The 14,510-nt window shown below is 42.4% G+C and overlaps 1 protein-coding gene across 9 annotated transcripts in view; it reads right to left on the bottom strand.

Annotated features, from left to right (window-relative positions):
* Nucleotides 1-3,740, bottom strand: part of adck1 (aarF domain containing kinase 1) — a 416,484-nt gene extending 412,744 nt beyond the window's left edge. For 4 of the 9 annotated variants that reach the window (XM_049596291.1, XM_049596285.1, XM_049596282.1 and 1 more), the window contains exons 1-2: nucleotides 3,136-3,487; nucleotides 2,582-2,641 (exon numbers count right to left, since the gene is read on the bottom strand). The gene's annotated coding sequence lies outside the window, so the exon portion shown is untranslated. Of the gene's footprint in view, nucleotides 1-2,581; nucleotides 2,642-2,962; nucleotides 3,042-3,135; nucleotides 3,488-3,600 lie in introns of those variants that run through there. The other 5 variants (XM_049596284.1, XM_049596288.1, XM_049596287.1 and 2 more) reach the window with 5 other exon arrangements.
* Between the last annotated feature and the right edge of the window lie 10,770 nt (nucleotides 3,741-14,510).

Here is a 14,510-nt window from a genome sequence, read left to right as displayed (position 1 = left end):
CGACTAAAAATACGTGTGTGTGAACTGTAAAAAATATTTAGGGGCACATGTGCGCATAAAAAAAAAAAAAATCAGCCGAAGCAGCCTATATTTTTGTCAATAAAAAAATATGATAATCTAACCACAAATGTTGGAGGAACTCCAGCCGCCTTCCCTCTTCCCTCTTCCCCGTGTGACATGGTTATGGGCGGTTTTCCAAGCCACTGTCGGCACAATGAATATAAGTCCCACTGTCGGCTGGGTGGAAATAAGTCAAAGGGCTCTAGTTTCCCGACGCAGCGCAGGGTGGTGCAGGGTGGCGAACCCCGCGCAGAGCTAGTTTCAAGCAGCGCAAACCGAGGCGCACTCAGTTTGGTAGTTTGGCAGACTGAGGTGCGCTGAGATGGGTGTGGTGGCGCAGCAGGGGGAGGTGTCGACAGATCCAGCTTGGCGCAGTGACAGTTTCGTGCCAAAAGGCTTTGCCGAAGGAGCGCTAAAAGCTCGCCACCTGAAACCAGGTCTACTGTCAGGGCAGGCGGAGTGCAGCCGGTGTAAGCCGAAGTTTGGCTGACCGGCAGACAGTGCACACACGTCACCAAAACCTTACAGGCAGGTTTCCAGGATATCAGGCACATTAATAATGCAATAAATAGCCACAAAAACGCTATCCAATGCAACTATCTGCAATCAGCACATAAATGTATCTCTATATCGACTGTCCCGTCACATCTGATGTCAGATCAAAGGGGATTGGCACCGTTTGGCACGCGTAATGGAAACCCAACCTGATTTGATTAAACAGCTGAAACTAAGGAGTTCACATCCCTCTCAGCCAACCACAAACAGCCACAGCATCAGATAAGGAGTATATATTCAGCATCTGTTATCTTAGAAAAGTCAAAAGAAAAGAAACAGAGTGAGACTGCGAGACAGAAAGAGAGCGCATGCGCACGAGAGAAACGCATCATTGATTTACAGTTGTGGTGACCTCCTCCCAGGCTACCTTTGCATCATCAGCCCGTGGAGGTCTGCTCGCAGTTCCGTATATTCGGACACTGCGAGCTTGGACCTCCCGGACCAAAACATCAGTTTCCTCCTGGGATAAGTTTGGCTGTCTGACGCTGCTGCTCTCTTCTGCCATGGCAAATTGAGTAAACTCTCATTACACCATCGTGCGGCCCATTTAAGGGCGAGGAGAGAGGCTCATTTGATTGGTGTGATGTGTGTAAAACCCACTCCACGCCTTCTCTCCTCCCTCTTTCCGACTTAGGTAGGTAGGAGGGACGGAGGTGGGACAGACGAGTAGCCGCGCCAGGCGCACGGTGTGCCAAACTTGCAAAATCCTCCTGGCCACACCCAGTTGACGTAGCGCAGGTGCGCTGCGCCCCCGCCTCGCCCGGTCTGCGAAACTAGAGCCCAAAGTGTGGAGAAGAGGGACCAGGAAAAGCGGTGGACATCTGGGGAACCCTGCTCCGTTCTCCCCGCAGTTAGGGACCGTTCACCACAGTACTGCTGCTGGGCAGGGTGGAAATAAGTCCTGCAGAGTTACATAGGACCTGGAGAATGTTTTAGGATAGTAATAACATTATATAAGATAATCATATTACAAAGATAATATAAGATAATAACATTAAAGACAACATTAAATTGCAATACTTTTTCAAAACTTGATGATTTTACCTTTCTGTACATTTTGTATACAAATTCATTTCATTTTCAATTTACAGTGCTCAAAATTTTCTTCCGGGGGGCTGAAGCCTCACCCAGCTGACACTGGGCAAGAGGTGGGCTACAGCCTGGGCAGATCACCAGACACATAGAGACAGACAACTACTCACACCCCGAAAACCTGGATGTCTTTGGACAGTGGGAGGAAGCTGGAGAACCCTTAGAAAACCCACACTGACACAGAGAAAACACACAAACTCCACACAGAAGGAAGATTCGAAACCCGAACCCTCATAATTGTAACAGTGCCAACCACTGCACCACTGTACCACTGTGCCTCCCTGTACTGGAAACAGTTAATTTTGCATTAAGTGTCAACCATGTTCACTTTAGGAGTTACTATAATAATGCTTCATTATATGCAATGTCAGATCAACATTTAAACTGGGTTAGCAGAGGTCAGATGTTTTCACCCATGCATCCTTGACCACTATGGTCTATGAGGAGGTAGGCTGTTGTTACTGTCACCAATACCACTGACCCCTCTGCATTGTAGACCTGTTCAAAGCCTGCATGATGGACTCCTGGAGCTCACATCACAAATTCTAAGTAAGTAAAGCTTTAAATGCAGTCATTTTACTTGTAGTGGAGTATTTTCACAGTGGGGTATTAGTAGTTTTACTTCAGTAAATGATCAAAATACTTCTTTCTTTGTGTTTTATAAAGTTGAGAGACATGCGAGATACAAATGGTGAAACTTGTAGCTGCAGAGGCAACGACATGCTGACGTCAAGTCCACAGCTCCAAACACACTGAAGGCCACACTTCATCAGAGCGTTCATCCATATATCTCAAACACTTCGAGGCTTTCTGGGATTGATCCCAATCACATCACAAAGACATATATCCCATATATAGTCAGTGTTAGTTTTACCTGAGCAGGATGGCAGTTGGGAGAAATTTTCCTCGAGGGCTTTCAACCAGAACTGGATGTCTTGGTTAAAGATAGGAAAAAAAGTTGTGGTTTAAATTAAATTTCTTAATGGATTTCTGTCGGAAAGAGCTTTCCTGGCGAAAGCCTACAAGGAAATCTGTAGAAACCGCTGGAATGCACTTTACCAAGACAGCCCGATTCATTCATAAATTTGGCATTGAATATTAATATTCACGTCAGCAGTCACCGGTAATGACAGAGCCAGCTGACGGACAGGCTGTGGTGGTCTGACTGTAGCTTACAGCTTGAAGGCACCTCATGTTGAAGCTTGTGTGTATAAGAGCTCGTTACTGTACAGTGACGTTCTGTGGCGGCTCTTACCTAAACAGCACTTGATAACTTGTGTTGTGCTCGGGACTGGCTGCTTGTTGTCGTACCGTCAGGAAAAACTATTACAGACATCCACACGGAATCGTCACCAGTCACAAAGAACTTAGTGTGAGGCTACCCAGTGTTTCTTAATCAATGTACCACGCGCGTTGTCTTTCAATTACCTGTCCTGTGTTTCGACCTCTTGCGTTTTCGACGAGAGAGCGAAGAACTCTGGTTAACGTAGTACTGCAAGCGATGACGGCTGCCAAATTCAGATTTACTGCTTACTCTATACTCTGATAAATACGCGAGTAACTCCCTTTATTTGTCAAGTAATACGGTCCGGGTGTATCCGTTAATATAGTCAGAATGTATGCCGTGACTGCTGCTGTTTATGATAGATAAAAAAATACACTGCGGTCGACTACGATGACGTTTTTTACACGCGTCACACTCGGAAGTCAGCTGTTCCAAGCACAGATGATGGCCCAATTCCAATCCGATCCCTTACAGACTCACTGACTTAGAGGCGCGTTCATGTTAAGTGCGTGTGTGTGTGTGTGTGTGTGTGTGTGTGTGTGTGTGTGTGAGGGCTGTCCCATTGTCAAATCGTCAAGTCAGTGAGTGAGCCCTTTATGCCCCCTTACCGTAGGTAGCATCGATGCGGACTTACGGTCATGGACATTTGGGCCCAATTCCAATCCGGTCCCTCACAGACTCACTGACTTAGAGGCGCGTTCATATGAAGTGCGTGAGTGTGTGAGGGCTGTCCCATTGTCAAATCGTCAAGTCAGTGAGTCAGTGAGTGAGCCCTTTCTGCCCCCTTACCGTAGGTCAGCACCGATGCGGACTTACGGTAAGGAAATTACCCACAGTTCATAGCGTTGTGACGTCAAATACAGGGGTTGCCCTCGGAACACCGGAAGTAACACGGTCGGCAGATATGCAAACGGTAACGTTCTGGAAGGAGAACGAAAAAACAGATAAGCAATGAAACATTACATTAACAAGGATTTAAGATGGTACATAAACACACATTAAGTCAGAGGAATACCAGTGGTTATATTCCACACATAAAGAATATAGATAGATAGATAGATAGATAGATAGATAGATAGATAGATAGATAGATAGATAGATATTCTTTGTGTGTGGAATATATGATAACAATAATCGATAAATGATCACACCCAGAGCCGCCAATGTTAACAACATTTTGTAGAGAGGGGGATAAGTGCTTAGGACTTGAATAATGTGGAAAGAATGGATAAGGAGGCACACAGGAACATTACTGAAGAGTCAGAGACGTGATTTTTCCAAATAACTCAAATGTTTTTATTGTAATAATAATATTGATCAAAAATAAAGCAACCAGGGACTGGGGCTGCTGATGAAAAAGGAATGTTAATGAACAAAGGAAAATACTTAAAGCTGGTAAGCGAAATAAAATACTTTTATTATAATTCACTAAAATAAGGCCTCAATATCAAAGTTAAAGTCTGTATAAGAACCCAAACCAACTTAAATGTAACTAAAGAAAACTAAGCAGAGGCCACATGTGGAGAGGCAGACTACATGGAGGAGTAGCCAGGGTGCTACCACTACTCACCTCAGGTGCAACACACCAAACCTCACAGCAACCTTTACAGCAATCCTCACAGCAAACAAACCCAGCTAACAAATTTTGGTTCCCTAAACGTTCTGGGAACGTTTGTTTTAAGTTGTAGGAACGTTTTTTGAACGTTGCAACAAAACATAATATATTGGTATAAACGGCAAGTTTTCCTGACGTAACCAGAAGGTTATATTGATGTTCCCAGAACATTCTTGGAAGGTTAATTGAACGTTTAAAGAAGGTTACCAGAATGTTGCACCTAAAACGTTCCTTCCAAGTTAAAACTGCAAGTTTTCCTGACGTAACCAGAAGGTTATATTGATGTTCCTGGAACGTTCTTGGAAGGTTAATTGAACGTTTAAAGAAGGTTACCAGAATGTTCTCCGTAAAACGTTCCCTGCATGTTAAAACGGCAAGCTTTCCTGACGTAAACAGGTTATATTGATGTTACCTGAACGTTCTTGGAAGGTTAATTGAGCGTTATAAGAAGGTTACCAAAACGTCTTCCTTCAAACGTTCCTTCTAAGTTAAAACGGCAAGTTTTCCTGACGTTACCAGAAGGATATTTTGATGTTGCCTGAATGTTTTGGGAAGGTTAATTGAATGTTTTAAGGTTACCAGAATGTTCTCCCTCAAACGTTCCTTCCAAGTTAAAATGGCAAGTTTTCCTAACATAACCATAAGGTTATTTTGATGTTCCCAGAATGTTCTGGGAAAGTAAGTTGAATATTATAGGAAGGTTGCCAAAATATTTGAATGTTTTAAACACAATTATAAACAGCAAGTTTTCCTGATGTTCCCAAGGTTAATTGAACATTATAGGAAGGTTACCACAATGTTTTCAGTTTAATGTTCCCTTCATGAAAATTATAAAACAAATGTGATTCTGTTCCTACTCCTAGGAAATTAAAACACTCAGTTAATGTTCCTAGAATTTTTTAACAATACCATTTACATCAATACCAATACATTTACATACACCATCACATACTCACTGAAAAACCAGAGAGAAAAAAAATTGTCAACATTGACATTTGTCTGATTTATTGGAAACTACGAGAAAAAAAAAAAAAAAAAAAAAACACCAGGAAAGCAAACAGGAACATACAGGAACATACAGAAACTTACAGGAAGTAAAATAGATGGAGGAACACTGCAACAGGAACATACAGAAACATACAGGAAGTAACATAGATGGAGGAACACAGCCCTAGTCCTGGCTTTCTGCAGTTTGGTCTGCTGCTTCACCCCCCTGTAAAATAGAAAAAAGTCATGTTAGATAATCAACACACATCACACTATCATACAAACAAACAAAAGTTTCTAAGACTTGGCTTTAAACAGCCAATGCAGGGTCTAAAATTATATTTTTGGCTCACCAGTCAAATGTCTGTGTAATGGCAATAATTCGTGGTGATCATGAAAAACACAGAGAGCTGTCCTTTGGGCGTTTATTTTCTCTGAAATAAATTACCAAGCATTCAGACCCTGGAACCTCAGCTCCCGGGCGAATGAGAGACAAACTGACATACAGAGTGGAAGTACTTATGCCAGAGAAACAGATAACACCTTTGCGTACACAGAGAGAAACTACTACACATATGCTGACCTTGTGGGCCAGATAAGGTTTAAGACATGGAGACAGACAGAAAAGGCCCAAACTACATGCAATATGAAATAGGAATAGACTAATAGTGAAAGATTGATATTACGGGAAAATTGACCTGACACCTAGTACATGAAAAATTATATCAACTAGGGGTGTAATGAATAACCGATTTGAATCGGAAAATCAGTTTTGATTTAAAAGATGCGAGTGCATCGGTACACAGATTAATGAATTAGTCTCAGTGTAGCTCGAACCGGCCGATGGCCCGATTGAAAAGTTATAAATCGGTTTAATGTTTCTGATGCAGCTGCTGAAAGCTGCATCTCCCTCTTTGACCGTCTCCTGCTCCCTCCCGTAACCTCTAAATTCCACCAGATGCATGTGCAGCGGAGCTGATACGTTTCAATTCTAATCAATGTTTGTGGTTTCACCTGCTCTGTCACAGCTGCAGTGCTCCGGAGCATCCGCAGCAGATATGCAGAGCTTCTATTTTTACACTGGAGCACAACTCAGCAATTCAGCACAGAGCAGATCGTGCGGGGCAGGAAGTCGTGTGCAGAAACAAAATAAAACATCTGGTTAATTTTAAGTGCAGTTGACTCTCTCCCGCTCCCTCAAATAAAACTCTCACGAGACTGTCGCAGTCAGTTAGCGGTATGAGTTTGTACACAGATCTCTCTTTGTTGTTTCTTTGACTTTAATTTGTGCCAACAAAACCTGAATATTGTTTATTTTTTCAGCCAGAAGGGCTTTGGAGAGCTCTTACATGTTGTTGTTACATGTTACACTAATAAACATGACAAAAGAAAAACAATGGACTGACAACATTCTCAGCCTGATCCTGGTATCTTCTCTTTGCTCTTTTCCACAGATTTGTATATTTGGATCTCTTCCTTCCTGAATCCATTCTAAAAATAAAGAGACATTTGTCAGAGCGACTGACCTGCTGGCTCATTCACTGTATCTCGCTGAAACAGGGAGGGGACGCATTAAAATCTGAAAGGACACAGTAAACTCACTATCCATGCGTCCCGAGGACGCACCTCATTTTTCCCATGAAAAAACCATACATTGTGAACAACAACTCGTGTTTAAAATCACAGTAACTAACAAAACAAACCTTGTTGTCAGCAGACCAGACAAGCGCTGTTTCAACCCTCTGCGCATATACCATGGCTGATAGCGTTCTGGATCTCCAGTGAGCCGGCCATGCCGATACGCCGGCTTGCCGGAGATCAGTGTCGGAAATTAGCGAGGGCCACGGGCCATTTGGTCCCCAATTTAGCCAAGAATGCCCCCAAAAACCATGTTCTAGGGGCCAAAATTGCCCCCAAGTTTTTGTCAACAACTCATTATTCTCCAGACGTCCTTAACAAGGTTGCGCTGATGCACCAGGGTGCGCGCCCCTCACACACAGACAACGCTCCTCACTACATAGCCTACCTGAAGCTGCCGTGCTGTGATGGACCATGGACCGCTACTTGGTTAAGTGAACCAGTCCAAGTTCCTCCACCAGATCCTCCCAAAGTTCCCGCAAACACGTTGAGGAAGAAATGTACCCTGCCAGCAATGATATTGAACTGGAAACTCGACTGGCTTGGTGTGGAAGAGGCGGCAGACAAGAAAATCCTCTTAAGTAAAGCATGCCGAGCTAACCCACCGAAACACAAGATTGGGCTAAACGCTAAAGCTAACGACTTCATAAAAGGAAGCGACCAAGTAAAAAAGTACACGGCATACCGTCATCAAACCACAAAGCACCACCGATTTGCTTACAGTAAGATTTAACATTTGTATAGTAGGCTAATCTTACATTAGCTAACATGTCATCATGTTGAAGTAAATGTTAGCATAAAACTAACGTCACTGTATGCATCTGTCCCGATTTGTGAAGCGCAATATTTATAAATTATGTTTCACGTATTCACAAGACTAAGCTGGGCCTTTTTAACAGTAATGCAACTACTGTGATTATGTGTAATGTGGTTAAACACCAAATTATAGGACCCGAGCGGGAGTAACGTTATGTGCGAGAGGGAGACCCGAGCGGGGGCTGGCTGCCCAGGGGTGCCAGTGGGAGTGTGTGCGGGGCCGGGAGGGCGGGCTCCAGGGAGAGGGAGACCCAAGCGAGGGCTGCCCGTGGGAGTATGTGCGGGGCCTCCATGTTTGAGACGGGAGCGGGCGGCTGGAGGTTGGACGCTCCCAGAGAGGGGAGAGTGAGAAATATAGCTAAATAAGATGAAAATAGAAAAGTGTCTCTGTCTTTAATTTTCGTTTTTGGTGTTTAATTAAGGTGGGAAAGGCGGAGGGCGGCGGGAGGTCGGATGTTTCCAGAGAGGGGAGAGGGAGAAATATATCAAAATAAGATAAAATGGGAAAAACTGTCTCCCTCTTTTATTTTATTTTCAGTGTTTAATCAAGGCGGGATCAGGCGGTGGGAGGTCCAACGCTTCCAGCGAGGGGAGAGGGAGAAATATAACAAAATAATATAAAAATATAAAAGAAACAGGATTACTTAAAATGTTGAGCTGGCTTGAAGAGCTGGCTTCTCACTTTTGTTTACACCCACATTCCAAAGATGGCGCTGACGCCCCACAATGCAAAGCGGCGTGACGTACCTTCACATTCTCTGTTAGTACTGCTATCAGTAGATTAATGATTAAATCAACAAATTTAAACTGGTTTAATTATAGGAAATCAGAGTGATATTTAGCAACCACAACTTTAAGGAACCCATTATTATCTGCGGCGAACGCAAGCAGGTCTATGGGAGGCAATTCATCATCATGTTGTGTCGAATGGAGAAACCACCGCAGGTCTCCAGCAGAGGACACTGCTGAGTCTTGTTTATTTTATATCTAGTGGTTTATACTAAAGAGTAAAGTCACTATTGTAGTTATTTTTGCTTTTCATGTGCTTATTTTTAGAAAAGAATTTGATTATCTTATTTTAATAGACCTACAGTTTTTAAAGAAACAATCTGTTTGCATTGCACTGTTTTTAAGGTGTAATATTTATATAGCTAAATAAACCCTAAATAGTTTGCCTACAGCTGTCTCCTGCTTTCTGTCATACTACTACTACCTGCACACTTCTCTCTGAAAAAGAGATGGTATGCTTTTTATTTATCTGCGTTGGAACTTGGCAGAAACCACTGTGCATTTTAATCTATAAAAATAACCAAGCTCTAACTACAATTTTTTCCATGGCCCCCAATCATTTTAAAAATGCCCCCATTTTTTACAACGTGGGGGCCAAAATGGCCCCCAAAATATTTTGTTAATTTCATACCCTGTCGGAAATCCTCGCTAGAGATCCAGCACGGCACCAGAACACTACCAGCCATGATCTACTCAGCGCAGACGTGATCCCCTGTACACAGTATCGCGACATGCTAGTTTAGCCGCTACCAAAACAACTAGCCAGTCACCGCGGATTTCATTTCAACAATTAAAGATACGAACTTCATAGTAAATAAATCCACGTTTCCACTGCTCGATGCTGTGCTCATTGGTGTTGATGATGTTTTAACGTTTAGGGGACGTGCAGTGATTGACTCAGTTCATTTGATTTAGTTGATGTTCAGACAAGAACAGAATGGGCACAATGAGCATTTAAATTTTAAAACTTTGAAAATTCCTACCAAACCAACCGTATGTGCTACAGTTTTGCAACTTTCACCAAAATGTAGCCCCAATACTTTAGAAACTTTTGTACACTCAAACTCAGTACAAATTATGAAGTCCATCACTGTTTTTTCAGAAACTGTGTATTAAACCTATCTCCTTCCACAATATTTGCTCAATTGACACCAAACTTGCTACAGAGCATCTTCAGACTGCCCTCCACAAACGATCCAGACAGATTTTTGATTTATCGAAAATTGAGCCTACAGTGCATCAAAAATGTTTGACTGTAAACAGTATTGTAAACATATACTTGCAAATTCTTGCTAAAAACATTTTCAATGTGCATTTTAAAAAATGACAAAATTTTGGAGTCATGGTAGATGATGTATGGAAAATATCAGAATTTTATCTCAAAAACTGAATTTTTTTTACAGCATTTTGAATTTCACTCTCATGCGAACAACTGGAGTCAATGTAAGAGTGGCATTTTTAAACATCAGATTTTCTCTTATGAAGCAAAACACTTACCGTTAAAAACAAATCACCAACATTTCCATGCTGTCAAGATGCAATTTATGTATTATCAGATTTTTGTTTTGATAACAGAATTTATGACATTCTGACAATTTTTGAAATCTGCCTTGACAACTGCTGCCTGCTTGGTGACTACCTGAGTCCATTTTTCAGGCAACACACGAGGAGCCACTTCCAGCCAATTAGCTCAATGAGTTACAAGCTGATTCTTGGTGTTAGAGGTTGTGAGTTCAAGCCCCAGCTATGGTAGTCAATTCAAAAATGGTATTTTTAAACATCAGTTTTTCACTTATGGGGCCAATAAATCATTGTTAAAAACAAATTACCAACATCTCCATGCTGTCTAGATGCAATTGTGTATTTTCGTCTTAATAACTGAATTTTTGACAGCCGTTTGAAATCTGACTTTACACACTAACAGCTGCTGTCTTTGATACTACAGACACCATTTTGTTTTCATTTGAATTTTAGTAATTTATTTTGGTGCTATTTATGTTGCTACAAAAATGCTATTTTACTTGAATTTTGTATGTCATGCCACTGTGACAGTTGTTTTGCAATAACCTTTTCAGATTTGGAATTGTATTTGTTTAATTTCAGATAGGCTACATTTTGAACATACATGAATATATCCGTTAATTATAACCATATCATACCATACCACCATCAAAGGAGATTAACACTACAATTTAAGAAATACAAGAATATAAGAAATAGAAAGAAATACATTTTTTTAATTGGGGACCCATTGAATTTCCCAGGGACCCAATCAACATCACTGCTATTTTATTGCTTTTGTCACTGCAATATTTCAGAATCATATTTTTTCATCAGTCTGACACATTGGTCAGTGAGGGGAACAGCCAGTAGTGCACTGTAGAGCCCTAAGAAGTCAATAGGATGGTGTCTGCAAATAGGATGGTGTCTGCAACATTAGAAAATTCTGCAGGGGTGTGCCATGAAAAGAGAGTACTGAGTGACACTTTCTTCTGTCGAAATAGACAGTCACCACAGTGACCTTTCTCTCCAACTCTCCAATAGCCTGAAAGCAACTGAAAGAAAGAAAAAACTCATGTCATATTCTTTTTGTTTGTTTTTTAAATCACTGACACATAATGAGCATGATTAAATAGCAAATATTGAGAAAGATGATATTAAATATTAAATATTAAATATAAAAGGACTTACAGATCTTTGAATACAGACACTATATTTTATTAAAGAGGACATGCAACAGCCAGTTAAACTAACACTTTAAACATAAACATTAAGGAGAAAATTGAAGTTTAGTTTAGCATTTTTCATTAGTTTTTTAGCTAGGGTGGGGCCATCTTGTTGGTCGACAGTCTATGACGTCACTGGTTGTGCTGGCAGACTGCAATAGACAGTGAAAGTGAAGGACAGCTACAGACAGAGACGGTAAAACATGAAACTGTGGAGGTACAGGATTAGAGAAGACACAGGGGAGACCACTACTGTATTATTACTTCATGTAACAATGAGTTTTACAGTGTTAAAGTCCGTGTAGTGTATTGAAAATGTAACATATCGACATTTTCAATTGCCCCACTGGAATACATTGAAACAAGCTTTGGACGTGCAGTCCCTCGCTTTGTCCTGGAGCAGTTGCAAATACTGAAAATCCCACCACTCATTTAGATAAAAGTAGATGGGAAAATAGGGTCCAGGGTGCTAAAAACCATACTTTCCCTTTAAGGAATAAGCCTCTCTTTGCAACAATCATATTGAATTATCTGACAACTGACAGCCTTGAAAAGGTAGGCTCTCTTTTTCAATACACCTTAAGCACTTTGCAATGGTCATCTCATTATGAACCAAAGCAAAGGTAGCTAGTGTGCACTGCAGCCCACAACACATCAGTTTGGGGTGACTGTGGCCCAGATGGTAACGCAGGTTAGCACCTTGCATGGCAGCTCCCGCCACTGGTGTGTGTGTGTGTGTGTGTGTGTGTGTGTGTGTGTGTGTGTGTGTGTGTGTGTGTGAATTGGTGAATGAGAGGCCATTGTAAAGTGTTTGAATGCCTCAGCTGGTGGAAAAAGCACTATGTAAGTGCAGTCCATTTACTATTTGACCCATAGAAAGAGCATAAGAGTGAGGCTCCTTATTGTCTAATTAGAGGCACTTTGTCAAGGTGAACTTATTAGGTGATGGATCAGAAATGAAGATCAAGCTACTCAAAGCGGTCTTTGCTATTTTATTATTAAAAGTCAAAGCGGCACAAGATTATATTTAGGAGCGAGTGTTAAGTGTTCCCAATGCAGTTGCTTTATGACACTGATGATCAATGAACAGTGTGCTCAAAACAACACTGATGTTGTGTTGAGAATAAATAAATAGCATTATAAATGTTCCGTGCACATATTCACTTCTCAGTAATTAATTAAATGATCTAAACCACAACGGTGTCAGTTTGTTATTAACTTGGATTTTTAGATATAGACAGAAGACGGGGGAAACAATAAAGAAATGAAATGATGATGTTTATGGAATGTTTATTTGGAGATGGGTAAGTTTATGATGTTATTTACGCTTCAGACTCTGCCATGTTGGACAGCCAGCGCAGTTGTTTCTGCCGTTGCCATGACAACACGCATCCATGAACTGGTCACCTGTTAACCCGAAACACCGGCCGGTCACAGCTTTTCACATGTCCGAAAATGTCGCAGCAGATTTACAAACAGGCGTTATTTGGATAAGCTAACCGCATATGGGGAATCTACATGATTGCTTTCTCGCCTGAAAAAATGTTAAATCTTAATAATGTGACTCAACAGTCCCACTGTGAAAATTGCAGCTGCTTGTGAGTCTGCTAGTCTCCACTCTGTTCTCCTACAGAAAAAGACGGAAAACCGGACCCATTTGCTTATTTTTCTGATTTTGTTTTGAAACGGAATAATGAAAGATCGAACCATATGCGGATTAAACATACAGAGTTGCTCACTAACTGTCACGAAGTTAACGTTCGGCGTTATGACGGCATATCTACGTTGCTAACACATGCATGGCACTGTGTTGTGCTGTGTTCCCACCAAACGCGAATTCGCAAATTCGCGCGTCAAGATTACATACAAAGTCAATGCAAAGACGCGATTAGACGCGAAATCGCGCCGGGCGGCGCGATGGACGCGCCTAGCGCGACGCGATGAACGCGATGGACGCGATAGAGGCGTCTAGCGCGGCGCGATAGATGCGAAAATCGCGTCCAACGCCTCATCGCTCAAGTTGAAAATATTGAACTTTTGAGGCGAATTCGCATTACGCTGTGCCGCAAAAGCCAATCAGCGTTGAGATTCTCCCGACGTCACTGGCGTGTGTCAACAACGTCCAGTTGTTGACACAGCAATAAACTGCTACCCACCAGAGACAGATGGACAGGCGCTCCGCAGCTGAAATGGAGCGGCTGTGGTTGGTGTCCTGCCGGGAGATCCTGGTGCCAACCCTCGCCAACAGGTCCTCAAACTGGGCCCCAGTCAGCCTGAAGTACCACTGAAAGCGGCTATCATCCAGACGGAGTTCCTGGAAAAGGTGGTGAAACTCGCCGAGCTGGATGCACTTCTGCAGGATAGTGTAAACCCAAAAACAACGGCGTTTGGTCATCCGACATATTTGGGACTTCCAGAGCAGGTACAAAGCAGCGATGGTGGATGGATATCTCAGCCATGGTCACCAGGGGCTACCTGGAACTACATGATACTACGTGTCTACTCTACAGAGACCGCAACAAAAAGGAGCAGGCTTTGGTGAAAGTCGCCGAGGAGACTGGTCTACTTGGTAAGTTCTGTAAATATGTGTCTTTAATTAGTTTGCAGAATGGTTGTACTATGAACGTTAGCACTAGCTTAGCTCCAGTTAGCACAGCCGGCTTCCCCGCTACTCGCGCGAATGACACGATAACGCGAATGAAAAAAATATCAGGCGCTGAAACTCGGGCGTTCCGGGCGGCGCGTTAAGCCTCTTTCATACAGAGCGCGATTTTCGCTGCGCCCACCGCGGGGTAGGGCGCAGAGCAAGCGGAGAGCAAGGCGCGCACATATTTGGCGCAAGTTGCTAAGCGACCGACAAGTATTCCGGTTCCGGTCTGGTGCCCTTTTCGTCTGACGCCCCCGATTTCACCATGTATCTATCCCTGCCTCAGCGAAAAGCCCTGGC

This window comes from Epinephelus fuscoguttatus, linkage group LG14 (assembly GCF_011397635.1).
Source record: "Epinephelus fuscoguttatus linkage group LG14, E.fuscoguttatus.final_Chr_v1".
Classification (NCBI taxonomy): Eukaryota; Metazoa; Chordata; class Actinopteri; order Perciformes; family Serranidae; genus Epinephelus; species Epinephelus fuscoguttatus.
Note: the sequence above shows the minus strand (reverse complement) of the source record. Positions and strands in the feature narration are given on the sequence as shown.